The sequence below is a fragment of the Elephas maximus genome, chromosome 16 (genome assembly GCF_024166365.1).
Source record: "Elephas maximus indicus isolate mEleMax1 chromosome 16, mEleMax1 primary haplotype, whole genome shotgun sequence".
Taxonomy (NCBI): domain Eukaryota; kingdom Metazoa; phylum Chordata; class Mammalia; order Proboscidea; family Elephantidae; genus Elephas; species Elephas maximus.
Window position 1 is genome coordinate 63,271,773 of NC_064834.1, and position 27,133 is coordinate 63,298,905.

At 44.4% G+C, this 27,133-nt stretch overlaps 1 pseudogene; it reads right to left on the bottom strand.

Annotated features, from left to right (window-relative positions):
- LOC126059395 (guanylate cyclase 2G-like) overlaps positions 1-27,133 on the bottom strand; it is a 57,139-nt pseudogene that overhangs the window by 29,939 nt on the left and 67 nt on the right.

Sequence of the window (27,133 nt, forward strand, 5' to 3'; positions counted from 1 at the left end):
CAGGTGGGAACAGGAGGTGCGGGGGGCAGTCAGGAGCACAGGGCAATGCTGCTTGGTCCCCTCCCCTAGGGCAGGGCCTCACCAGCCGAGTTTCCTGCAGTACAGATGGTTTCCTAACCCAGGCTTCAGCTTGCTCACCCACATAGTGGATGGCTACATGGTTTCCCTGGAACAAAAGACAAAGAAGACAAACCTTCACCCAGAAAAGGCTAGGAAGGGGAGCAGGAAGGCTGGCAAGAATTCTACCTGTGAGAGGGCTCATCGAGCTCCTCACTGCCCGAAGAAACCCCTGTGGCGGCACCTTGCCCTATCCAGGCATTGTGCTATCCATCCATCCGGTCAGTTGTGACTCATGGCAACCCCATGTGTGTCAGAGTAGAACCACACCCCATACGGTTTGCAATGGCTGATTTTTTGGAAGTAGATCACCAGGCCTTTCTTCTGAGGTACCTCTGGGTGGGCTTGAACCTCCAACCTTTCATTCGCTGCTGAGCATGTTAACTCTTTGCATCACCCAAAATCAGGCACTGTATTAGGTGCTAAATATAAAAGATATTATTTAAATAGCAGCACAGCCCTGCAAGTTGAGTATGATTAACCCATTTCTGGATGGGATCATAGAGGTTAGATAACTTGTCTAAATCACAGATTTGTAGATAGCAAACAGTAGCCAGAATTTGAGCATCTGACTCTAAGACTGAAGTGCCTGGGTAGTGCAAATGGTTAAGTGCTCAGCTACTAACCAAAAGGGTAGTGATTTGAGTCCACCCAGAGGTGCCTCAAAAGAAAAGCCTGGTGATCTCCTTCCAAAAAATCAACTACTGAAGACCGAACCTGTACGCAAGAGAAGGCAAGCCTCAGTACAAATTAAAAATCAACCAACCCAAGATCTACCACTTGGCAGTATGGGATTAATTGCAAAGGGCGCACCACAGTGATGGGAGTCCCAAGGAGGAAGGGGTCATCTTGGAAGAGATGATCCTTAAGCCGAACCTTGAAGGGTAAGAAGATTCCAGATGGGTGGGATACAGGGGAGCAGTCATGGCATTGTCAGAGAGTAAAACACACTTGTCATAATCAGCAGGACCAGTTTGAGGAGAATAGGATGCGGAAGTTCTAAAAGTAGGTTGAGGCTAGGCATTAGAGAGCCTTGAGTCCCTTGTTAAAAGGTTTGGACAATACTATTGTGCAGACCACAGAGGTGGGGAACCCAGTGATGGTGTTAGAGGGAGGGGAAGGAAGGCGATGTGATGTGTGGTGGATGTGCTGGCTTCCTTCCCTAAATGGATGTCGACCGCAACACACACTTTTGTCTGAATGGTGGTTCTTATGGTATTTGGTAATATCCCAGGAGGTTTTTAGTTTGGAAACTCAAGTAAGTAAACATTTAGAAATCATAAGTTCAGTTTGCCTAGGGAATAATTTGGCCCTAATCTTTGCTAAACCCAACTTTAAGTAAAGAACAAATCTTCCCTTGCTTGGAGCTTTCTGGCCCTACTCTCCAGGACCTCGATTTTAAAGAGTTAATATGGGTTTCTTTCCTTTACATAATTCTCCCCTCTCCCCCCACCAGAGGACTTGACTTCTGAAGGGTTGCTAAGCATAGGCGACTCTAATGGTCTGAGGTGTGGAAGGGAGGATGAGACAGGCTGGAATTACTTTTCCGGCTTCAGCAGCTCCAACTCTTTACTCCACATAAGCCTCAGTACTCACCATTCATCAGTGATCAATCAGTGCTCAAGAACCAGGGACGAAATAATCCAAGCTCGAAGTCTGTGCTGTCCAATGGGTACCACTAGCTACGCGGACTATTTTAATTTAAATTAATTACAATTAAATAAAATTTATAATTCAGTTCCTCAGTCACACTGGGTGTGCTCAAATGCACATCCAGTGACTAGTGGCTGTTGCTGTTAGGTACCATGGAGTCAACTAATAGTGGCCCATTTGACAGAATAGACCTGCCCCATTTTTTTTTTTTTTTTATAGGGTTTTCTAGGCTGTGATCTTTATGGGGTCAGATTGCCAGGTCATTTCCCCACAGAGCCACTGGGTGGGTTCAAACCACCATTGTTTTGGTTAGCAGCCGAGTGCTTTACCATTGTGCCATCAGGGTTCCTTGACTAGTAGCTTGTGGCTGCCATATTGATCAGTGCAGATTTGGAACATTTCCATCGTCACGAGTCTATTGGACAGAGCTGAGTCTAGTCTAAAAGACTTGCTACTCAAAATATGGTCATGACCAGCAGCATTAGAAATCACTTGGGAGTTTGTTAGAATGAAGAATCTCAGGTACCGACCCAGACCTAGTGAATCAGAATCTGCATTTTAACAAGAGCCCCAGGTGATTCACACGCACATTTAAGTTTAAGACGCACTGATGTAGAGTCTCAAGACCATCTTGGCTTTTGCATGGAGAACCCAAACCAAACCAATCCTTTTGCCATCAAGTCGATCCTGACTCACAGCAACACTATAGGACAGAGTAGAGCTACCCCATAAGGTTTCCAAGGCTCTAATCTTATAGAAGCACACTGTTGGATCTTTCTCCTGCAGAGCAGCTAGTGGGTTCGAACTGCTGACTTTTTGGTTAGCAGCTGAGGGCTTAAACACTATGCCAAGAATGTCCTCCTATCCCTTTCCCAGTTTCTGGGACATAGGTGTCCCAGTTGTATCTTCCACCCCTGGAGGTTTATCAGCGGGCTTTGAGACACTTTAGTACACTCTGGCATTGCCGTGGATGCTGGTGCAACTGCCTAAACCACAAGGAAGTTGGTCTGCACCACACCTGAGTGTTGAGGGCCATTCATATGAGGGGATGCTTCCCAGAGTAGTGAGTGTGTGAAACTTTTTTGTCTTTTGGATTCTGTACAACGAGATAAGGTTTCCAGTATGTTTACTATTTGCTCTGTGTTATTGAAGAGGTAAGGTTACTGGCTTTAAGAAATATTCAAGTAAATGAGTTATTTTGGGGATGAAAAGTTTGTGATGCACTTACTGGGCCATGGGACTGATAGGTCCCACAAGTGTGATATGCTTCATGGAACGGCCCACTCTGAGTCAAACTGATAACACTTATGTGCAGCAAGCGCAATGTGTATTTTTGGAAAGTTGGGTAAGATATTTTATGGCTCAAGTGTAACCAGGAAAGTGTGATGCATTTCTTGGACCATGGGACCAATATGTCCCACTTGCATGATGTGCTTCACAGAGTATGGGACAAACATGTCCCACTTGCAACTGGCACCCAATTTTTTCCAAATAATAAAAAAACTACCAACAAACAATGATTCAGCAGCCATTCCATTAGTGAAAAAACATACCCACTCCCACTGCCATCGAGTCGATTCCGACTCGTAGTGACCCTATAGGACAGAGTAGAACTGCCCCATAGAGTTTCTAAGGAGCGCTTGGTGGATTTGAACTGCCAACCTCTTGGTTAGCAGCCATAGCACTTAACCACTGCGCCACCATAGCATCACAAAAAAAATCCAATCAGAGAATAATTGGCCTATGAAAGGGCTATTCAGATCGCCCTGCCCCACGGAAAGGATATGCAGAGAGCAGGACCCACATGCAGCCATATTGCCATTAGATGTACCTGGTAAAGCCCTACTGGGGCACAAAAGAGCTCTTCTCCCTGCTGGCTTTTGACAAAGGAGGCGAGGTCCCCAGAAATCATCACTCTAGACCCGTTACTGTGGTTCCCTCTCGACACAGGTGTGCCTCTCTGGGATAGCTATAAAACAGGACACAAGGTGGCTGCTTTCAGAGGCTTGGCCAAATATTGAAGAAACTGAACACTTTATGGAGGGGAAGACAGAGTGCCAAGGTCACACAGTTAATAAAAGGGAGAGTCAGAACTTGAACCCTGATCTCTCTGACCCCAAAGTGGGAGTGCCTAACAGCTACACTCAACATTCTTGATGTCTGGAACACCATGGATGGTAGAGTATAATGGTTACAATTCAAGTCCCAGATCCATCACTTAACTGCTTGTGTGTCCTTGGGCTAGAATTATTTTCCTACATGAACACCTAATCATGTTACAATTGTCGTTGCATGCCATCAAGTCAATTCTGACTCACAGTGACCCTATAGGGCAGAGTATAACTGCCCCATAGGGTTTCCTAGCCTGTAATCTTTATGGGACCAGATTGCTAGGTCTTTTCTTCTGCGGAGCTAATGGGTGGGTTTGAACCACCAACCTTTCAGTTAGCAGTCGAGCTCTTAATCACAGTTAAAGAATGTCTTTAAAGCAGGGGAACCCTGTTTTTCAAAGAGAATCTTGCATGGAACCCTAATGTAGAAACAGACAGATCAAAGGAGAATTGTTTTGGCTGCTGAGGGAAGAAGGAGGCTAACAGTCCCCTGGACTCAGTGTCCTTCCCATTCTCCATGCTCAATAACAAGCATTCATACGCAACACCAAATCAGCGAGTCCTAGACTCCCAGAACATTTAAAAATGATTTACCAATAGCTAGCTCTCAGTCTCCTGGTCTTAGCATCTGGAAGCCCCCCTGACTTGGTCCCTGGTTATCTTCCAGCCCAGTCTCCAGTCCCTGAGGACCCCGTGTCCTGGCATACCCTGGGTTACCTCTCTCCTTTTTACTATCTATCAAGCCCACTCTTCCCAAAAGCCACCTTCTCTCTGAAGCTTCCCTGGTGTGAGACATGTAGTCAATCCACCTACCGGACTTACCGTTCTGAGCACTTGCCCCCATCTCCTTTGTGGTTGTACGCCCATGCCTGTCACTTGGCTTGGCCTACGGTAGGTGCTCAACAAGTGTTTGTTGAGCAAATGAACCTCAATGTACAAGTCATCTGTGGATTAATGGAGTTCCTGTGGTTTTGAAAATAAACGCTTCCCAGGAGACACTTTAATATCTGAGGAGGACATGTGGGTTCTTATACCCACAGAGTAATAGAGTTGAAGGGAATTTTAGAGACTATCCAATAACGTTTACGTATTCAGAGGCCGAGAAAGATTAAGTGACTTTCCCAGAAATATTCAGCAAGTAAGTGGCAGGATGGAACCAGAAGCCAGGTATCAAGATTCTTCATTAAGTTGTTGTTTTTAGCTGCTGTTGAGTCAGCTCCTCCCACCTCCTTCCCTGGATCATGGCAATCACATGCACAAAACAATGAAATCCTGCCCAGTCCTGGGCCGTCCTCATAATCAGTTGCAGATCGGACTATTGGGATCCATAGGATTTTCGTTGGCTGATTTTCGGAAATAGATCACCAGGCTTTTCTTCCTAGTCTGTCCGAGTCTGGAAGCTCTGCTGAAAGCTGTTCAGCATCATAGCAACATGCAAGCTTCCACTGACAGGCAAGTGGTGGCTATGCATGAGGCGTATTGGCCAGGAATCAAACCCAGGTCTCCTGCATGGAAGTCCACAAAACCACCACCATTTCCATCCTTGTTAAGCTCTCACTTGATAAATGAGTCAGCCTCCCGCTCTGCTAAGCTCCTACACATGGTCCCTTCCAAAATACCCAGCAGTGAACAAGAAAGTAGATGTCTGAACCATGTGCAGCCTCACCTTGTTCTGGGGCAGAATGATGATGTCTTTGTAATTGATTTGCCACCAGATGCCTTTATGTTGCCTGTGCCGTTTTTCCCTCTGTACCCTTAAAATCAGACCTATGCTGGCAGAGCCTAAAACAGTCATCAGGATCATCAGCATGAGAGTCACAGCAGTCACACCTGGCAGGTAGAGACATACAATTACTCAGGTCAGCCTAACAGTGGAAGAAAGTACATCCCATCCCTGGCCTGGCCTTGCCAACCAGATGCCTCCTAAGCTGCCCAGTCAGCTTAGTTACACTGAGTCCACTCAGATGCCGTCTCTTCCAGGAATCCTGCCCTGACCACCCCTCAGCTCCAATGGCACCCATACTTTCCTCCCCCTTTGCATAGAAACCTATATTGTAGGCTGATAATAATGACGACTTCTAATGCCACCACCACCTTTGATCCACCATACACTGTGTGATCTCTTTAGGCGTGATCCATCTATTTCCAGGGCCTGGGCTCCTATCCTAACCACTTGGCACCCTCCCCTGCCTGGATTCTTCTTCCCTAGAAATGAAGCTTCTGAGTCATGTTTCCCTAGAGCAGTGGCTCTCAATGGGGAGGAGGGAGGTTTTACCCCTTAGGGGACATTTGGCAAGGTCTGGAGATATTTTTCATTTTTACAACTAGAAGGATGTTACTGGCATCTAGTGGATAGAGACCAGGGATGCTGCTAACCATCCTACAATGCACAGGACAGCCCCTACACACATAACAAAGAATCATCCAGCCACAGAAGTCAATAGCGCTGCTGTTAAGAAATGCTGCCCTTCCTGCTACCTTCTCCAAACAGCCACACTTACCTGTAAAAGCAGGTTCAGTATCACAGAGTTCACTGTAAAATCCACAGCCAGGTATGTCTTCAGAAAGGGGACCATGGGGCCAAGTAATATTGAGGAAATTCCTCATGGGTCTTAAAAAAAAAAATACAAAAGACAGAGCTCACTCAATTTATTCTAGTTGTTGCTACCTCAGGTGTGGCAGGGACAACTGAAACATGCGTGTCATTTGCAAAAAGTGGACCTTGGTCTTTAATTCAAACTTTCACTGACATATCCTATTTTCCTATCTCACCAAAACTCTCCAAATCCAGCCTGTAGATGATAATCTAATTCACGGAAGAGCAATATCGTCTTGCCAGGTAGACTAGCCAACTCAATCTTTTGATTTAAAGCATGTCCCTATTTGATTTAAAAGAGGTCATGCCAATTCTTCAGTGTTGCTGGGATTCTCACCCAGGCTTGATATAGATTAAAAAAAAAAAAAAAAAAAATTTTTTTTTTTTTTATCTCATTATATACCACCTTGACATTTTGCAGACCAAAGCCTGTGCTGTATGCCTGTTCCTATAATACTGGGGATCTATTTGCCGTGGTTCCACAGTCATCAGCCATGGAAGTAGCAGTAAAGGAATCAAAAGACCCATTACATTGGGCAAATTGACTGCAAGAGATCTCTTTAAAGTGTTAAAAAGCAAAGATGTCACTCTGAGGACTAAGGTGCGTCTAACCCAAGCCTGAGCCAAGCCATGGTGTTTTCAATCGCCTCATATGCATGTGAAAGTTGGACCATGACTAAGGAAGACTGAAGAAGAATTGACATGTTTGAACTGAGGTGTTGGTGAAGAATATTGAATATACCATGGATTGCCAAAAGAATGAACAAAATCTGTCTTAGAAGAAGTACAGACAGAATGCACCTTAGAAGCAATGGTGGCGAGACTGCGTCTCACACACTTTGGACGTGTTGTCAGGAGGGACCAGTCCCTGGAGAAGGGCATCATTCTTGGTAAGGTAAAGCATCAGTGAAAAACAGGAAGACCCTCAGTGAAATGGACTGACACAGTGGCTGCAGCAATGGGCTCAAGCATAGCAATGATTGTGAGACTGGCTCAGGACCGGGCAGTGTTTCCTTCTGTTGTGCATAGGGTCGCTATGAGTTGGAACCGACTCAATGGCACCTAACAACAACATTTGCCATGATTATTTTGTTTCCTATGGAGCCCTGGTGGTGCAGTGGTTAAGAGCTATGGCTGTTAACCAAAAGGTCAGCAGTTCAAATTCACCAGCTGCTCTTTGGAAACCCTGTGGGGCAACTCTATTCTGTCCTAATAGGTTGCTCAGAATTGACTAGACAGCAATGAGTTTGGTTTTTGGTTTATTTTGTTTCCTGGGCTGACCCATTTCAGTACATTAAAATTCCATAAGAGTAATGGAGAGGGAGTCTCAAATTGATCTGAATTGGAGGTGGTGGCAGCGGGGCAATGAGAAATTGAATCAAGTTTTAGGCTTCCTTTTTGTTTTCTAATTGATTTATAGCTGAGAGAAGAGAACAAAAAGATTTTTTCCAGGGTCCCCAAGTGACACAAACCGTTTGCACTCAATTACTAACCAAAAGGTTGGCGGTTCAAACCCACCCAGTGGCACTGCAGAAGAAAGGCTTGGAGATCTGCTTCCGTAAAGACTACAGACAAGAAAATCCTATGGAGCAGGTCTACTTTTTAACACATGGGGTCACCATGAGTAGAATCAGCTGGAGTGCAGCAGGTTTGGGTTTTCATGGGTTGGGGAGCCCAGGATGGCATTCAGGTCCTGGTGTCCCTGTGTCCTTTTTGGCATCAGGCTGTCTAGGTAAATCTGTTTCACTGACACTGCCAGCCCTGTGGGGGCTCTGTACTCCATCACCTGCTCTGGGCCCAGGGCCTCTGTGTGGGTAAAGAAGCCCCAAGATAAAAGGCCAGTGGGGACCAGCCCAGGCTGGAGCATTACAGGAGGCCTAGGCCCAGTGGAGGTGCAGCTATGCGTGCGGTGTTCTAAACTGTAATCTAAAGTGGCCAAGCCTCAGCCACCATCAAGGGCAAGGTCTCTGTAAAGGCCCAACATCAGTCATGATGAGTTCAGAGAGCACTGGGGGACGACTTGATGGCAGATTCTGGGAGCTGGATCCCAAATGGCTGGGAAGTATCTCCCGGCCTCAGCAGGACCTCCCGCCCACGCCTCGCCCTCCCAGGTAGCTTCTGTAATGTGATTTCTCTCTATCTCTCTACCAGTTGCCATCAGTTGATTCCGACTCATGGCGGCACCATGTGTGTCAGAGTAGAACTGTGCTCCATAGGGTTTAAATGGTGGATTTTTCAGAAGTAGATTACCAGGCCTTTCTTCCAAGGCCTCCCTGGATGGACTTGAACCTCCAACTTCTCAGTTAGCAGTCAAGCATGTTAACTGTTTGAGGCTCACAGATACGTCCCATCAGTACCTGACTACTTTCTGATAGCTGTCATAGTGAAGGAAGGGAAGAAGAGCAGACCCGTTTCTGGATTTCCGTAAGACATAGACCAAGTAATCCATGTGCTTTTCTCCCCAGGAGTCCACAAACACAGGGCCTGTAATCCCTGGAAAAAGAAAAATTGAATGAACAAAGTAAAGAGGGCAAAGAGGAACTTTGAGCTCAAAATACCAACCTGCTGACTCAAATCAACAGAACTCCCTCCCTCTACCCTCAAATGGCCATTGACCACATATGGGGTTTCTGCCATTTGAGGAAACTTGAACTCTGTTAAATGGCCTCGTTGCCCTTCACACTGTCATCTATGCCAGCATTAGGAATTTCTAAAAGGGCAGGAAAGAGGAAATAAATTGATCTGGCAGAGAGGATTAAGCTGAGAGCCGGAGGGAGGACCCCATATTTTTAAAACAAATGCATCAGGGTCTGGAAGGAAAGGAGGGGAGGGAGGCGGTTTAATACTTGCATTTGCAAAGGGTATTGATAGGGTAAACATGAATGAAGCCTGTAAAAACTCCAAACAACAGGCTTTGACTGTCCTCTTCAAATTACAGGACACATTTTAGGAAGTGATTTATTAAGTGGATAAGCGAAAGAAAAGATCATGAGCACCCACTACATGCCAGGCACCTGATATATTTCACACAGCCGTGGAGAGCAGGAGCCTTGGAGAAAGGCAGGTCTTATTCTGAATCCAAGGAGGCCTGGTTGTGGAACGATTAGCAGCTCAGCTGCTAACTGAAGATCTGCAGTGTGAGCCCACCAGCTGCTCTGCAGGAGAAAAGAGCTGGCGATCTGCTTCCCTAAAGATTAAAAAAAAACAGCCTAGGAAACCCTATAGGGCAGTTCTACTCTGTCCTACAGGGTCCCTATGAGTGAGAATCAATTCAGTGGCACACAACGACAACAGCATATTTGGAATCCTGGCTCCTCCACCTAAAAGCATTGTAATCTTGGACAAGTAACTTAACCTTTCTACGCCCAGTTTACTCACCTATATTACAATAAGAATAGTAATACTACCTGCCTAAAATGTTGCGTGAGAATACACATAAGCTCTTGGCACACAGCTTGGGACAAGGTAAGTCCTCGATAAATGCTGGTTCTTATTATTATGTATGGTAAAACCAAGGAGCCCTGGTAGTACAAACAGTTAAGCACCTGGCTGCTAACCAAAAGGCTGGTGGTTTGAATCCACCCAGCAGCTCCATAGGAAAAAGACCTGACAATCTGCTTTTATAAAAATGACAGCCACTGAGCAGTTCTACTCTGTCAGACACGATTGCTATGGATTGGAACAACAACATGGTAATACCAGTTACCATTGCACAGACTCCTACTCATGGCGGCCCCATGCGGGTCAGAGTAGAACTATGCTGCACAGGGTTTTCAATGGCAGATTGAAAGTAGATCACCAGGCCTTTCTTCCAAGGTGCCTCCGGGTGAACTTGAACTACCAACTTTCCAGTTAACAGCCAAGCACGTTAACTGTTTGCACCACCCAGGGACTCCATTCTATACGGTAGGAGGTGTTCTCCCTGTCTGACAAATTTCTGACTTGTGCATAGAAAGGCCAAAGCAGTGGGCCATCGTCCACAGTGAGATCAAAGTTAACTCACTTCCAAGTCTACACTCACCCCTGCGAGGAAAGTATGATGGTGATGGATCCCATCTTTAGAGGTTGCTATATCACAAGTCATGCTCAGGGCTCCCATCAGGGAACACAGGAGTGGAAGGATCATGGGCATGACCCCAGGAGGCAGGTCTCACACTCTTGAGTTTCATTCTTGATGGATTCAGTTTGAAAGCTGTTATGAAGAGAGACTTTCCAGAGGGACACAGTGCCCCAGTGGCCTCTCCACCTGCCGTCTAGGCAGAGGAGAATGAGTTAACTGTGGCAGCTGAGAGTTTTAACCTCAATCACCTCTCATAGAAGACCAGAGTCTCCAAGAGAAAGATTAATTCTGTAGCTCAGTGGGAGGCAAGTCATAAAGAAGCCTTTAATCACATGCCTGGCATCTCAAAGCACCATGGGCCAGGGCAGCGGGCCTGAGTTCAGAAAGCCAAGCCCAACAGCAGTGAAAACCACTTACCCTGCAGTACAGCCTGTTTAGAACCCTTCAGAGTGCGGACCAGCTGCCTCCCGTCCCAGAAATCTTTCCCGGCCTTTATCATCTTCTCCACAGTCCGAGAGCATAGAGCAAGGCTGCGTCGCGAAGGTAGGCAGATTAAGGGCTCACCTTCAACAAGGAAAGAAAGAGTGGCTTTAAGAAGGCCCACGCCCCCTCAGTCACAGTCATCACCGAATTAGGAGGAATCTCTCTCCATCCTCTTCATGGTGTAACACAGCACCTGTTCTTCCAACCAACAAGTAGGGGAGGGCTGCCATGCACCAGGGCCCGGGCCATTAGCTTAGATACCACAGTCTTCCCTTTTCCCCTTCAGGCCTCCTTTTCCAGTTCAATCAGGAATAGCTTGGGAGGACAGAGTTGGGAGGCGGTATGACTTAAGTGAAAGACTGTAGACATTGGATCCAGGCAAACTGGATTTGAATTCTGACCTCCTGCCAATTACTGGCTCTGAGATTTGGGTAAGTTCTATAATCTCTCTGAATCTCAGCTCTCTCATGTATAAAATGGGGATAAAATCAACTGTAATGGTGAGTGAAAGGATTGTAAAATGAAGTCCAATAGGTAAAGTACCTACTGCAATACCTGGCACATAAAAAAAAAAAAAAATTTTTTTTAGGCCTTAAATATGTGTTGATTCTCTTCTACATGTCTAGTCAACAAAATATGAGTGCTTACTAAGTGCCATGTGCTGTTCTCCCTACCACATCTGGAATTGAGCTCACACTTAATAGATGGCTTCACAAATATTTGATGATTGACCATTTTGTCTTGTGTGTTGGGATCCACAATCAGACCCCCAACTCCTAATCAAACCCCCTGTCATCAGTGGCCTCTTATCATCTTTGGGCCCCATGCCAGAAGTATCTCAGCTCTGCCTGATGGTGCCTTGGGAAGGGATTCTCTGGGGGTGCCAGAACTTTGCCCATCACCCCACACATACTCAGATCACCACTGGCTGCTCATCTCCCTCTTGACTGTCTTCTCCCTGCTCCAGCACATCTTGCCTTGGCCTGTTCTACTCTACATTCTTGACCACTCTATTCTGGCTCCTGGTCCTGGAATCCTTCTTGGAAAGGTCATTGTCATGGCTCAAACACCTGCCAGTATCTGCTCTGCTACTTTCGTGTATAGTATGTTATTAGGTACTCAACCCCACAGCCTGGGAGGTTCATGCCATTATCAGTCCCATCCTATAATGAAGTGATTGAAGTATAAGGAGGTTAAGCAATTCACTCCAAGGCCCCCTGGTTAATAAATAGCAGAACTAGGATGGGAGCCTAGGTCTCTTAGTCAAAGGCCATGTGGCCTTTCATCCAGTAACCTTTGTCCCCCATCTGTGGTCCTGGAGTACAGATTTCACCAGAGAGCAGCAAAGTGCTGTTTATTTTGTGTTGCAGGGGAAGGGGAAGGGCTTGTATGTCCATAGTGGAGGTAGGGGGTGGTGGTGAGGGAAGAGGGGGATTAAGAGGAAGAAATGCAAAAGCCAAACACAAATATCTCATCCTCCAGGAAAGGGAGGCTGGAGGGAGGAAGATCCCGTGTCCGACCTGCTCCTCTGAGGAAATGGAGCTGTTGAAGAGTGGCCTCCTCAGCCTCCGGTAGACTTGTTTCTGGAAACCCTCATCTCCAGGGCTTTCTCTGTAGGAGCTGAGGGCGATGAGAAACACTGACTCACAGACTTTTGGGAAATGTGTCACCTTCTAATTTGTCAATATCTCCTTTCAAAAGCTGTCCTAAAAGTAATGACATAATGTAGGCTTTCTGTATGAAATAAGAGTGGCATGTTAAGTCAATGTTGAATTTGAACCACCACATTCCAATTCTCAGATTTCAAAAGACCTGCCACACAAGGACCACTAGCTAGCCTAGAGGCAGTGGATAGGAAACCAAAAAATAGGTACAAAATAAATAAAAACTTATCTTGGGCTACAAGCAGCTAAGAATAGGTGGCAAGAATGTGAAACATTTAGAACTGTTGATTCTTGATCTTGCTTGCAGTTTTATGTTTTGTTATTATCATTATTATCTGTAAACCCGTTGAGTCACTGCCGCTGAGCCGATTCCAACTCATAGCGACCCTATAGGACAGAGTTGAACTGCCCCATATGGTTTCCAAAGAGTGCCTGGTGGATTCGAACTGCTGACCTTTCAGTTAGCAGCCGTAGCTCTTAACCGCTATGCCACCAGGGTTTCCATTATTATCTATATTACTACTATAATGAAATTAATATCCATTCATTGTATATGTATACATAAAAAAATATACATACATGTATACATACATGTATATATATACATACAGTGAAATCCTTGAGAGCTGGAACTTGCTGGGACTGCCTTATTTTTCTGAGTCTCAAAGGTTTTCTGCCTTTGACAGGGTGCACTTTTCTATCGCTCTCTATTGGTGGAAAATATTTGAGTTTGCTTTCTTTGACAGGTTTCTGCCTTACGTGGGTCCCAGCTTTTGCAGCTTTTACTGTATATGAAAGACAGTAGAACCTTCTCTGATTTCCCTCTCTCTGCCTCCTTTCCCACTCTGACATGTCCACACAGTTGTAGGCATAGATAGAGATGTGTGTGTCTGCATGTGTGTGTGTGCGTATCTGTATGTGGCTGTGTGTCTGCATGTGGGTGTGTGTGTGTTTGCATATGGGTGGGTGGGTGTGTCTGCATGTGAGTGTAGGCGTGTGCATGTGGGTGTGTGTGTCTACATGTCGGTGTGCGTGTGTCTGCATGTGGGTATGTGTGTGTCTGCATGTGGGTATGTGTATGTTTGCATGTGGGTGGGTGGGTGTGTCTGCATGTGGGGGTGGGGTGTGTTTCTGCATGTGGGTGTGTGTATCTGCATGTGGGTGTGTGTGTGTCTGAATGTGTGTGTATGTGTGTTTCTGCGTGTGTGTGTGCATGTGTGTGTGTGACTGCGTGTAGGTTTGTGTGTGTGTCTGGATGTGGACTTGTGTGTGTCTGCATGTGGGTGGGTATGTGTCTGGATGTGGGTGGGTGTGTCTGCATGTGGGTGTGTGGGTCTGTCTGCAAGTGGGTATGTGTGTTTTACATAAACAGTATCACACTACAGTGCTGTTCTACAGCTTAGTCCCCCCCCTCCAACCTATATTGGGAAGACGTCTATAGAATGAATTTATGCTATTCTTTTTAAAGCATCATGGATTTCAATTGTATGGACAGTATATGGTATATTTTTAGTTCTGTATTCTCTCTGCCACTATAAACCAACTGGAGTTTGATCATCAAGGGTTTGAAAGAAAGTGACAAGGGACTTGGAAGGGCTTATCTGCCAATACTAACACTTAGCCCATTGTCTCCTATTCTCATCTGTCTGAGAAGAAACATGAAGAGAAAGAGGGTGGACAGCAGGGCACTCTGGGAAGTTTAGCATATGTTTAGAATTTCAGCAAGCCGCCCAAATAAACCTGAGACTGTTGGCATATGAAATACTTGACAAAGAAAAAGAAAAGAAATCTTCCTTTGCTCCCTTTTGCCTCATTTCAGCTTCTTAAGATCATATAAAACAAGTTCACTTTAGAGAGAGAAAACTGCTGGAGAATACATACGGTGCGTCCCCAACTAAATGCAAGTGGCCTTTGTAGAAGGTCTGCTAGTGTTGTCAGTGCCTGCTAGTGGTGGTTACGTGCACAGACACTGAAGCCAGCCCACCTGGTTTGGAATATTAATTCTCCTTATAGGGTCCCTATGAGTTGGAACCGACTTGACAGCACCTAACAATATACTGCCAGTTGTGTGACCATGGGCATGCTATTTCATCTCTCTGAGCCTCGGTTTCATCATCTGTAAAATGAGGATGATAAAAATGTCGACCTTATAGGGTCACTGTGTACATGAGATGAGTTTTAATATGTAAAGTGCTCACAGCAGGCCTGGCACCCAGTAAGCACTTCATAAGGCAGAACTGTGAGGTGCTCAGTGTCCAGAGTCCAGCAGACTGGCTTGGAATATCAGCTATGCCACTTGGGAACTCTGAGGTATTGGGTAGGGCGCCCTACTTATCTAAGCCTCAGTTTTTCCATCTTTAAAATGGGATGCTAATACTATCTATCTCAAAGGCTGTTGGGAATATCAAGTGTAATGGTGTTGTTAGGTGTCATCGAGTCTTTTCCAACTGACATCGACCCTATGTACAATAGAACCAAGTGCTGCCCAGTCCTACATTATCCTCACAGTCGTTGCTGTATTTGAACCACTGTATCAATCCGTCTCATCAAGGAGCTTCCTCTTTTTCACTGACCCTCTACTTTACCAAGTATGATGTTCTTCTCCAGGAACTAGTCCCTCCTGTTAACATGTCCAAAGTAAGTGAGGCAAAGTCTCACCATCCTCACTTCTAAGGAGCATTCTGGCTGTACATCATCCAAGACAGATTTGTTCATTCATGAAGAAAGCAAAAGGTCATTAAAAAGACAGGAAAGAAAGAAAAGACCAAAATGGATGTCAGAAGAGACTCTGAAACTTGCTCTTGAACATAGAGTAGCTAATGCAAATGGAAGAAATGATGAAGTAAAAGAGCTGAACAAAAGATTTCAAAGGGTGGCTCGAGAAGACAAAGCATTATAATGAAATGTGTAAGGACCTGGTGTTAGAAAACTAAAAGCGAAGAACAACTCACTAGTTGTGCAAAAGAACTTTGGGCAAGTTCTTTCAGCTTAGTCTCAGTCTCCTGACCTTAGGATGTGGATATAAGAGCACCTCCTTTGCAGGGTTATGGAGAGCATTCAGTGAGCTAATGCACCCTGGCACGTAGCAAGCACTCCAAACCTGTTATTACCAGAGCTACTGAGCGGTATCAGTACTCACCTCAAACAGCTGCAAAATGATGAAGACAAATTCTCCTGTGTTCAGTCCCAGGTTCTCTGCAGCCAGCAGAATCAAGTTCGCATCTTGTGAGCTGCAGATCAAGATGATAACTGTAAGAAGAGAGAACAGTCAGCCAACTGCACCTGCTCACATGCGCAGGTGCGCACACACATTTTTTTAAGTCGAGCCTGAAGCCATTCTGAATGAGACGTGAGCTTTTTCTCTCCTTGAGCATGCTTTAGGAAACTGGAATGCCTAAACTTGTCCCTGAGCGTATACTTCTTGAAGCAAACCAGCAGTATATAAACTGGCAGATTTTGCCCTACTGAGCTAAAGTCTTCATTGCAGTTCCCCCAGCGTACAAGCCAAAAAAAGTCGAAGAGCATTTTTATGCTCTAGTTTCTTTAGTTAAATTGACTCAAAAAAATCAGATCAACAGACCTGGCTTGTGACTTATAAGTCACACAGTAGGAGGAATTTGCAGAGGACTTGGAATCGGGGGCACTCAGACTTTCTGAGTTGGGATAGGGGAGAGCAAAAAAGGAGGAGGCCGTGGTACTTATTTTCCATCCAAACACACCCACCCTCTTTTTGAGGACATGCAAATGAAGTAGCAACTAATTTTTTAAATTAGGTAAATTAAAGTCTGTTTATCTGAGGTCTGAAAATGTACCAGGATATAGTAGTGCTAGGCACGGGATATAGTAGTGAGCAAGGCAGAAAGGCCCCTGCCCTCCGGGAGCTGACATTCCAGCAGACAGACAATATACAAGTGAACAGATTAAAGAGATCACTTAAGATTCTAATAAGTGAGGGGGCAAGGATGCTGGGATACTAGCAGGGGAGGGAAAACTACTCTGCATCAAGGATTCAGGAAGGCCTCTCTGAGGAGGTGACTCTGGGCCAAGTCTGGAAGGATGAGAGGAGGCTACCCATGGAAAGAGTACAGGGTAGGGTGGGGTGGGGTGGGACTGCAGATGGCACTCCAGCTTAGGGATCCACAGTCCAAAATTCCCAAGGCTGGACCGACCTTAGTTTATTTGAATAACAGAAAGGAGCCAGTTACTAATTCATGCTAGAATGTAGAGTCTTATAAGCACCACAACAAAATAATTGTTAACACATGTTGACCAAGTACTTCGTCTAGACATGGTGCTAAGTACTTTACTGGCATAATCTTATTTAATCCTCATAATTCTATCAGGTAGGTAAGATGACTGTCTCTGTTTTACAGATAAGGTATCTGAAGCACAGAGAGGTTAAGGTACTTGCCCAGAAGCACACAGCCCCTGCTCTGAACAACTACCAAAGCCCAGGGCCCAGCCCACCTGAAACATGCTTCCAGAGCCTACTCTGCGCATCATAACGAGAAAGCAGCTGGAGTTTCATTTTAGACAAAAAACAATTTTTTCTTGGTGATGTAGACCGAAGAAGGGAATTGTTATATGTATCATTAATTTTGGACCATTTCCATCTGCTTTTACCACCCTTAGAAAAATTGAGATTTCTTGAGTTTTTCAATTTGCTTTTCCTGTTTGACTTTTCAAACATAAGCAACAGAAGACTTTCCTACTCACCTCTGGCAGATGATGACAAGTTCCTAAGATTCTCTTGAAGAAGGGCTGGATCATTGTTGGTATATCTCACACGGGCAGTGATGGTGATTGGGATTGGAGTTTATTTTCTACAACTCTCCATGGCTCACCTACTCCATTCCACGAGGAAGCCCCTAAGTGTCTGTCAAACACCCCAATATGTTTCCAACCCAAGTACTGGAGAATTTTCTGGAGCACATCACCAATTTCCTGCACAGGTGGCATGAGTTTCACACAAGTGTCATACAAGAAGTGGTTCTCCTGTTTTGCCATTTGCCCAATAAAGTCAAACATGGGGATGTTCCACTCAGAGGCCAGCAAACCAATAACCTTGGAAGTAACCAAAAAGATGCTTTTCCATAATTGAGTTTTTGCTACACTCAAACCCCATAGTGAAGTGTATGCATAGATCATGAATTCAGTGAGTCTTTGGGTCATACTGGGCCCTCTCTTTTGGAATATTAGTATAACAGGTTAGATCCAATTTGAGGATGCAAGACACAGGGGACAAGGGTAACAATAACAAGCATTTACTGAGCTCTTACTATTTGCCAAGCAATGTACTAAGAGCTTACATATATCATCTCAATTCTTAACAACATTTCTATGCAGTAGGTATTATCATACCCCGTTTTATAAACAAAAACATGGAGGCACAGAGATGTAAGTTACTTGTCTAAGGTCAAATGGGTAGCAAATAGTAGAGCCAGGTTTGAAACAGACAATCTTGTTCCAGAGCCCACACCCATAACCACTGCTCACTGCTCACTTTCTTAGGCATTCTTTTCGAATTCGTTCCTTATTTCTTGTTCATTAGGAAACAACAGTTTACAAGGAACTTTGGAGAACTTGCATTTAAAGGAGTTAATACATATAAAAATAGCTCTAGAGTTAAATACACCCTTCGAGATTTATAGACATTAGACATATAGTAGTTTAGAGAAGAAAGAAATTGCTTCTGTTTTGGGAACTAGAGATGGAAAGGGTAGAAATAGAGGGATAAAAAAGACTTCATGACATTTGAGCTTGCTTTGAAAAATGGGTAGGATTTGGACAGCTATGAATGTGTCCAATGGAGAATTCCAGGAGAAATCAAGACTTAAATTCAAATGTAACTTAACTCCACAGTGTACCACCATTAATGACAGTTGAGCACTATTTTTGACTTCCTATCAACACCTCTCAGATCATATGATATGCAAGGGCATCAACAAACTGAATCCCATTAGCCAGCAAATACTGGTCCTTCATTTCCCTCATTTTCTTGCTCTAGCTTATTGCACTCTGTCATATTTTGCTTTTTTCCATTTGCTTTCACCGTCACTGAATTATTTATTATGTGTACCAAAGGGAAACATAAACAAATGATAGTTTTCTAATTAAAACCAAGCATTTCTTTTTAATTTTTCTGAGTCATGTGGCTGACAACCTTAGCACAAATAATAATAAGAGTCTGCATACAACCTCAAGTTCACAAAATCAACGAAAGGAGAAAGAGGGTGAGTGAGCTAACAATTATTGATTCGAAAGGCTTTCTTTAAAGAGAATGTTAACTGTTCTAAATACGTGGTCTGATTATACCTCTAAGAAATGGTACCCAAGAACTACACAGTTATTCTTATAATAATACAGTCCTTGTCAGGAGATTATTTGCATCTGTATCACCATCTTTAAGGCCACCCCCTCCCAGTGGAAACTCCGTCAAAGTTTCTAAAAGACTGTATACTCTACCTCTGCTGCTTCCAGGCATGCTGGTCCAAATGGAGCAGAAATCTGTTCTCTCTCGACCTGGTTAATAAAAGTAGTAAGGGCCTCCTTGGCACTGCAACCTAAGTTGGTGTAAGTGAGCGCCCAATTAAAGTTTTCCAGGTGAGCCAGCTCTGAGTTGACCTTGTCGATGGCCATCTGGAGGCCTGCACCCAGCCTTTGCACACTGAATGGATTGGAGATGTTCCAGGGGGCCTGGAGGCCCACAGTGAGTTTAGCAGCCTCAAGCCAAGTCACCAGCATGCTGGCAAAGAGCATCAAAAATAGCAGTGGGTGGCCAGCATGGCACTCAACCCCCAAACACAGACCAGAGCTGCATGGGGCCTCATGACCTCTTCTGGGAGCCTTGGAAGGTGTCTAATAGCCGTGTCACTGCAGAAATCTGAGCAGCCCAGCTTCCTGACTACTCAAGCCGGGAGGTTATATGACAGTGCCTGAGTTCCCTAAGGACCACAGCTTGCTTTCTATCCAGTGCTGTTAATTAATCAAAACCCTCCCTTTTCAGAGTCACTTCCAACACAATCTAGAATCAACAGAGACTGTGGGAAGGGCTGAGGCAGGGAGAGGCCCTGGTTATCGATCTGGTGACACCACTGCAAGTCATCAGACCCCTCGGTGCCTCTTCACCGGTGATGGCCTGTGTAAAACTTTGACCCCATTGCTTATCAGTTGTGTGACCTAGGACACTCTATGCTTTCATCTCCTGATCGGTGAAATGGTGATGAAACTGTAAGGGAATCTTCTTTAGAGCGATATGATGTTATCAGGTGCTGTCTAGTTGGGTTCTGACTCATAGTGACCCTATGTACAACAGAACAAAACACTGCCTGTTCCTGCGCCATACTCATAATCATATGAGAGGGCTTACCAATGTTAAAATAAAAATCATATTAAGCCGATGATAGAAAATAATTGAAGTTTATTTAGTATATGATTTGCAAATCAGTATAACATTTCAATTAGGGAGTCAAAAGTGTTCTGAAGATGAGAAAAACTAAGAGTCTTATACTCCACCCCACCAACGTTGTCATGGAAACAGGGCCAGAACAGTGTTTTTATAATAACAATTTACCCTAAAGCACAGCTTCCAGTCAGATCCTGGAGTTTCTGTTTCTGGAAACTGACTGCACATAGATAATTCTTCAAAAGAGCCCAATGCCTAAGGCAAAATTGTCTCAACTATGCAGTTTAATAGGCTATTGTTTGACTAAAGGTGACTTTAGGAAACCAGTTTCTTCAAGGCTCAAGGTTTAAAAGGACACCTAAGGTCAAATAGTCTGGATGGGTCACCCCAGCTCCATGGACCCCGAAATCTGGATTCCAGGAGAATTAATAAGTTTTCTCACCAAGAACCTGGAGCAGGAGCTAGGGAGAGTTTGCTGATACATGAATTCTAACCCTCCTACTGGTCAGGACTAGGAACTGGGGGCAGCCCTTTATTAAGTATTACGAGGATGGCAGGGCCCTTGGCAGGCCATTGCTATCTCCAGGTAAGATGGCCCACCCATCGGCCGGACACATTAATATAAAGGGCTCGACTCCCACCTCCCATGGACTTTCTTTTGGGTCACTTCTGGCAGGGAAGGGGCTGCTGTCTCACGTTCATCTCAGGATGAGGTATTTCAGCGCAACTGACTTGCTGTGAATCTCAAAGCTTGATCTAAGGACCACCTACATCAGTCTCTCCAGATGTACACATACAGATTCCAGGGCCCCACTCCAGACCCTGTGAACCAGAATGCTTTAGGGTTGCCCCAGGAATCTGCATTTTGACAGGCCCTTGTCTATCATTGGAGGAGCCCTTGTGGCGCAATGGTTAAAGTGCTTGAATGCTAACTGAAATGTTGGCAGTTAGAAACCACCAGCGGCTCCACAGGTGAAAGACGTGGCAGTCTGTTTCTGTAAAGATTTACAGCCTTGGAAACCCTATGGAGCAGTTCTACTCTGGCCTATAGGTTCGCTGTGAGTCGGAAGTGACTTGATGGCAGTGGGTTTCATTTGGTTTGTCTATCTTTATGTGCCTGAAGTTTTGAGAAACTCTGAGAGGAAAGAAAGCACAGTCAGCAGCTGTTCCCTACCTACCTTCCTTTAGTAACAAGCCCCTGGTAGGATTGCTGAGCCTCAGCCTACCTCAGAGGGCATTTCCAAGCTGGAGATGGAGGTTGCTTTTCTCCAAACCAAAGGCACCGTAACTTCTTCGCTGAGCTTCGGTTTCTCTCACTCCTCTGTTAGGACATCTTAAAGGCAATTTGCAAAATCATCTGAGTCCAAAAACTTCCTCATTCTAATCATAGGCAGAATTCCATGGATCTTTTTGGCCCAGATGCTTACCAGATGGCTTATCAGGCCTTGGGTAGTTAAATCTATGACTCAGTTTCCTCATCTTCAAAACGAGCATAATAATGTCCCTTTCAGGAGGATGTTATAAAGACACAACGAGATCATGTAATTACTCAGCAAAGTGCATTGTGTTCAGTAGAAACTTAATAAAGGAGTGTTAATTTATTGTCATTCACATTTAATGACATTCAATTGATACTCAATATCATTGAACAAATCATGATGCTGAAAACAATGTTTTATCACTCTCTCACTCCGTATCTCCTTCCCCCCGCCATGTAATTTTTTTCTTGTATTCCCATTCTACAGAATTTTTATTCGTTTCTTGGTATTCATGGAATTACCTTTCTCCTGAGAATCTTCCAGGTCAGGTGATTGTGTGTCCTTTTCCGGATCCTTAGATCTACCACAGTGTTTGGCCCTTAAGCACACAAATTAATATTATTTATAATAAGTTTTTTTTTCTTATATGCTTACAAGTGAGCATGGTCAAAACCTGAAGAAAACACTGATGATATTTAGTGTTGGTGAGAGTTTAAGGAACAGACATACCTTTCTGCTGAGAGTATTAATTGATAACAATTTTGAAATATGCATCCAAAATCTTAAGAATATGGATATCTTTGACTCAAAAGTTACAATTTTAGGGATTTATCCTAAAGAAATACAATTGTATGATAAGATTTATCTGTGGTATCATCTCTAATAGTCAAGCACTGGACCCAATCTTTATGTCTACCGGTTAAAGCCAGCTGCTGTGCCATTGACTCCAACTCATGGCGACTTCATGTGTGTCAGAGTAGACCTGTGCTCCATAGGGTTTTCAATGGCTGGTTTTTCTGAAGGAGATTTCCAGACCTTTTTAAACCTCCACCCTTTTGATTAGCAGCCAAGCATGTTAACCATTTACATCAACCACCCAGGGACTCCATCTCCAAAAGTAGGGTCCTGGGAAAATAACATGTAGTAAATCCATATGACCGAGTACCATGCTATCATTAAAATGATATTTTAGGTGTGCATTTATTGACTTAGAAAAATAGTCACAATGTATTATTAAGTGAAGAAGTACACTATAAAACAATATGTATAATATCCTATTTTTATTGTTTTAAAAAACACAAAGAGTTACACAGAAAAGATGACATACACAAAGCCACTAAAGGTGACTTCTCTGGGTGATGGGAATTATGGTGGGTTTTCTCTCTCTTAATTTTCTTATTTTTTTATTAAAATCTTTGCAGTAAGCAAGAAAATTAAAAGTTTTGATTAAAAGTAAACTTCGAAGTCTTGTATTTGGAAAGTGAAAGTACAGAGGGCTAAATTCCTGTTGTCTTAATTCCTCAGGCCAAAAGCCATCTTACTGCTAGTCTGGGCCCTCACACTTCTAGCTACTTGGCTCACCTCTGTGGACTCTAACTATCCTCTGCTGAGCTTCCATTTCTCCATTGCAGTCAGAGGGGGAGAGAGACAGAGAAGTGTGGTCCAGGTAATAGGGATCATGGGTCTTAAATCTAATGCCATTGTTTCAGGCCCACTTTGCATAAAACACTTAATTGGCTGCAGTGGAAAAGGCCTCATGTTAAAGCCAGGCTCTTGTTGTGCCTTGGAGTCGATTTAGACTCCTAGCAACCCCATGTGACAGAGTAAAACTGTCCTAAATGGTATTCTAGGCTATAACCTTTATGAGAACAGATCGCCAGGTCTTTCTCCTGTGGAGCTGCTGGCTGGGTTTGAACTGCCAACCTTTTGGTTAGCAGCCAAGCACTAAACATTGTGCCACAGAGCTCCTTAAAGCCAGGCTAGGGAGTGTATTAGTTTCCTAGAGCAGCCACAACAAAGTGCCACAAACTAGATGGCTTAAAACAGCACAAATTTATTCTCTCACAGTTCAGGAGGCCAGAATTCTGAAACGAAGGTGTCATCAGAAGCAGACTGTCGAGTCCTTGTTCCTAGTCTGTCTTTGTCTGGAAGCTCAGCTGAAACCTGTCGACCATGGGTGACCCTGCTGGTATTTGAATACTGGTGGCATAGCTTCCAGCATCACAGCAACACGCAGGCCCCCACAGTACAACAAACTGACAGACACATGTAGTCCTTGGTAGTCCACAATTGGTAGTCCCCTTTGTAGGCCACAATTACCTTATTTGTATACACCCAACCAATCACTTGGGTGGGAGTTAACAAGACCATGGAGAGAAAGGCCATGTGAAAGCAATCCAACACAGCACACAGGTGGAAATTAATTTTGGGGGGGTACTATTCAACCCAGTCCAGGGGGTTTGCAGGGACTGTGGCTGCTGGGGGGGATACAGTGTTCACCATTTTACTTCTCTGGTCCTCCTCCCTTCTAGAGGATTTTTATGCCAATAAGTTACAAGTAAGGACCCCCGGTGGCAGAGTGGTTAAGAGCTCAGTGTGTAACTGAAAGGTGAGCAGTTCAAACCCACCAGTCAATCTACAGGAGAAAGATGTGGCCATCCACTTCTGCAAAGATTACAACCTTGGAAACCTTATGGGGCAGTTCTACTCTGTCCTGTAGAGTAATTATGAGTGGGAATTTTATTTGACAGCAATGGATAATCTTTACTCAAGCAGATCTCCAGGTCTTTCTTCCACAGAGCATCTGGGTTGATTTACACTGCCAACTTTTTGGTTAGTAACCAAGCTCTTAACCATTGTACCACCAGGCTTTTGTAAATAGTTATGATGCCATCTTTCCATGTAAAACTTCTATAAGCAAATGTTAGCAGAGCCATAAGAAAGTAGGCTAAAGGTTGACCTTCTATAAAGAGAAAATGTGTCTTAGGTCTGCGACAAAGCAAATTCCTTGGGATTCAAAAGTCACTCTTTTAGGTGATCATGTATACACTTTCCCTAGAAAGCAGAGGATGAGGCAGTGGCCTTGGGCTGCTGAAGAGAATATTCTGGTCTTATTTCTGAAAAGGTTTTTGCAAGGGTAAGAGACAAACTCTTTCCCTCTGTCTCCTGTGTACTTCGAGCATCTGATATTTGTTCTGTGGTGCTGAAATACCCTCTCCCTCTGGTCTGTAATAAGTTGCTCCTTCTCATGCCTATTTCCACAAGAAATGTGTCTTTGACACCTGAGCAGTTGTTTTTGAAAATCTGGGACTTCTCATCAATAGTTTTGAGTTTTCTTCTGGCTGCAAATATAATCTGAGGTTTAGTAGGTTGATCAGGCTTAAGTGCCAAAGACTCCCTCTTCCTTTGCCCTGCCTGCCCCCATAAAGCCTTAGCATGAAGAACAAAAACTTTCAGAAGGCCATGGGGCCAAGGGGCACCTTCCTGTTTTGGGTACTCAGTAACTCAGTTACTTAATGATTACCACCACCACCAGTTGCCTTCAACTCAACTCTAACTCATGGCAATGTCATGTGTGTCAGAGCAGAACAGGGTTTTCAATAGCTGACTTTTCAGAAGCAGATTGCCAGGCCTTTCTTCTGAGGCACCTGCACCTCTATGTGGACTTGAACCACCAACCTTTCAGTCAGTAGCTGAGCACTTAACAGTTTGGGCCACCCAAGGACTCCACTTAATGATTAACTTCCCATAAAATCTTAGGTTTTCCAAGAACAGTTTGTTGTCTCAGTGTCCCAGACACTTGAGTAATAAACAATATGCCCTTGTCTAATATACGCTTCTCTGGTGATGGCACACTTCTAACCCACAAGAATGAAATGCTTTTATCTGTGCCAATCGGGGATCTGAGTGGCCCTGGGCTGGTTATCTGGGTGGTTCCTCTCTGGTGAGTAGCCATCTAAATCAAGACAGGATGTCCTATCTGACTCCTCCACCCTCTTTAGCTTTTTGTCTGAAAAGTCCAGAAGCCCTCCCACTTCCTGGCATTTCCTCCCGGAGAGCTCACTGACTCATCAGAGCCCAGAGCTCAGGGCTGTTCTCACCATGCTCCAAACCCAGGGAACCAGGGCTGCAGAGCAGTGGACTATGTCCTTGAAGGGTAGGGGTAGAGGGGTATTGGCATCCCTTCAAAGTATCGATGCTCCTGCCTGTGGCACGGGAAACGTCTTTCTCACCACACCTTGTAGGAGGCAGTGTATGCAAGTTGGGAACAGGTTTTGGCGTGAGACCTAAGCTGGCTTGGATAAGTTATGCATCCTCTGAGCTCCAGTGTCCTCATCTGTAGTTACCAGGATGACCATATGTGAGGATTAAATGACAGAATAGCCTTAAGACACACAACATGGTGTCCAGCATGTGACAACATTCAATGACTGGCATCAGTGTTGTTACAAGGGACTGTTGCTTTGGTTCACAAGATCATCAAATCTGTTGGAGCGATGCTATATGAACCCTGAGGAACGAGTAAAAGACAGAGGCGAGCAAGTTCACCTTAAGGAGTTACAACACGTTCACTGCTGCGCCTGGGTAATACCCAGGGGCAGATTAACTGGTAAGCACAGTATACACCGGCTTACAGAAAGCCAGGTAGGCACAGGCTTAATTGTGCTTACTTACTAATCTACAGTGCACCATTTCAGGTGGGTTTCACCACATCTTGAAACCCATGAGAAATTGTGCACTACAGATTAGCAAGTAAGCACAATTAAGCCAGTGCCTGCTTTGCTTATTGGGTAATCCGTCCCTGGGCCCATACCACCTCCTGCATCTATTTTACTGGCATTAAGGCAAAGGACTTTTTATCTAAATCAGTGCTATCCAAATATATATATATATATATATCATGAGAACCACTTGTGTAATTTAAAATGCTCTACATGACACATACTAAAGAGTAAAAGCAAAAGGTAAAATTACTTTGAATCATATTTTTATTTAACCTAATAGATTCTAAATATCATCACTTCATTGTGCAAACTGTATTTTAAAAAATGAGACCTTACATTATTTTCTTTGTACCAAGTCTTCAAAATCTGGTGTTCATTTGATACTTACAGTACATCTCAGTTCAGACTCACCACATTTCAAGTGTTCAAATAGCCCCAAGTGGCTAGCAGCTACGGGATTGGACAGCCAGGTCTAAACCTTCACCTTGAGCTCTGTTTCTAACACACCTGGGAGCTAGCAAATTTCCTATGGGGCCGTTGAAGGTTCTGGGAATTTAGTGGCATCCCCAGCTTGACATCTCACTCAGAGACCTTTATACTTTCTATCTAACATTTAAATGCCCTTCGGAATCTCTTGATGATAAAGGAGCAAGTTGTCTGAGTTACTATGTCCCAATGTCATTCACGTCATGACAGCCACCGAGTGATAATATTTATATGACACACCGAAACCCCTAGATGAGGCTGTCCATGAGAACAGCCACACCCAGCCATTCTGAAAGTCAAGTCAATCAGTATCTCTTGGTCCACCAGAATAGTAGTTGGGCAGCTCAAGTCTAAGGTTGCAAGGCAATTTGCTTTGTGTGTTTTCTTTGGTGGAAGGAGGATATTGCAGGGGAGAAGTGCTTTTTCTTCTCTTCCCAAATTGCAATCTGTGCAAACACTGTCTTTGTTAACCAAGTGCTCGTGCTTGGGTAACATCTCCTTCCTACAAAGAATGAGCAAGTGACCCAACACCTTGGGTGCCCAACCTATCAGCGTCAGTGACCTGGGTTGAGAGA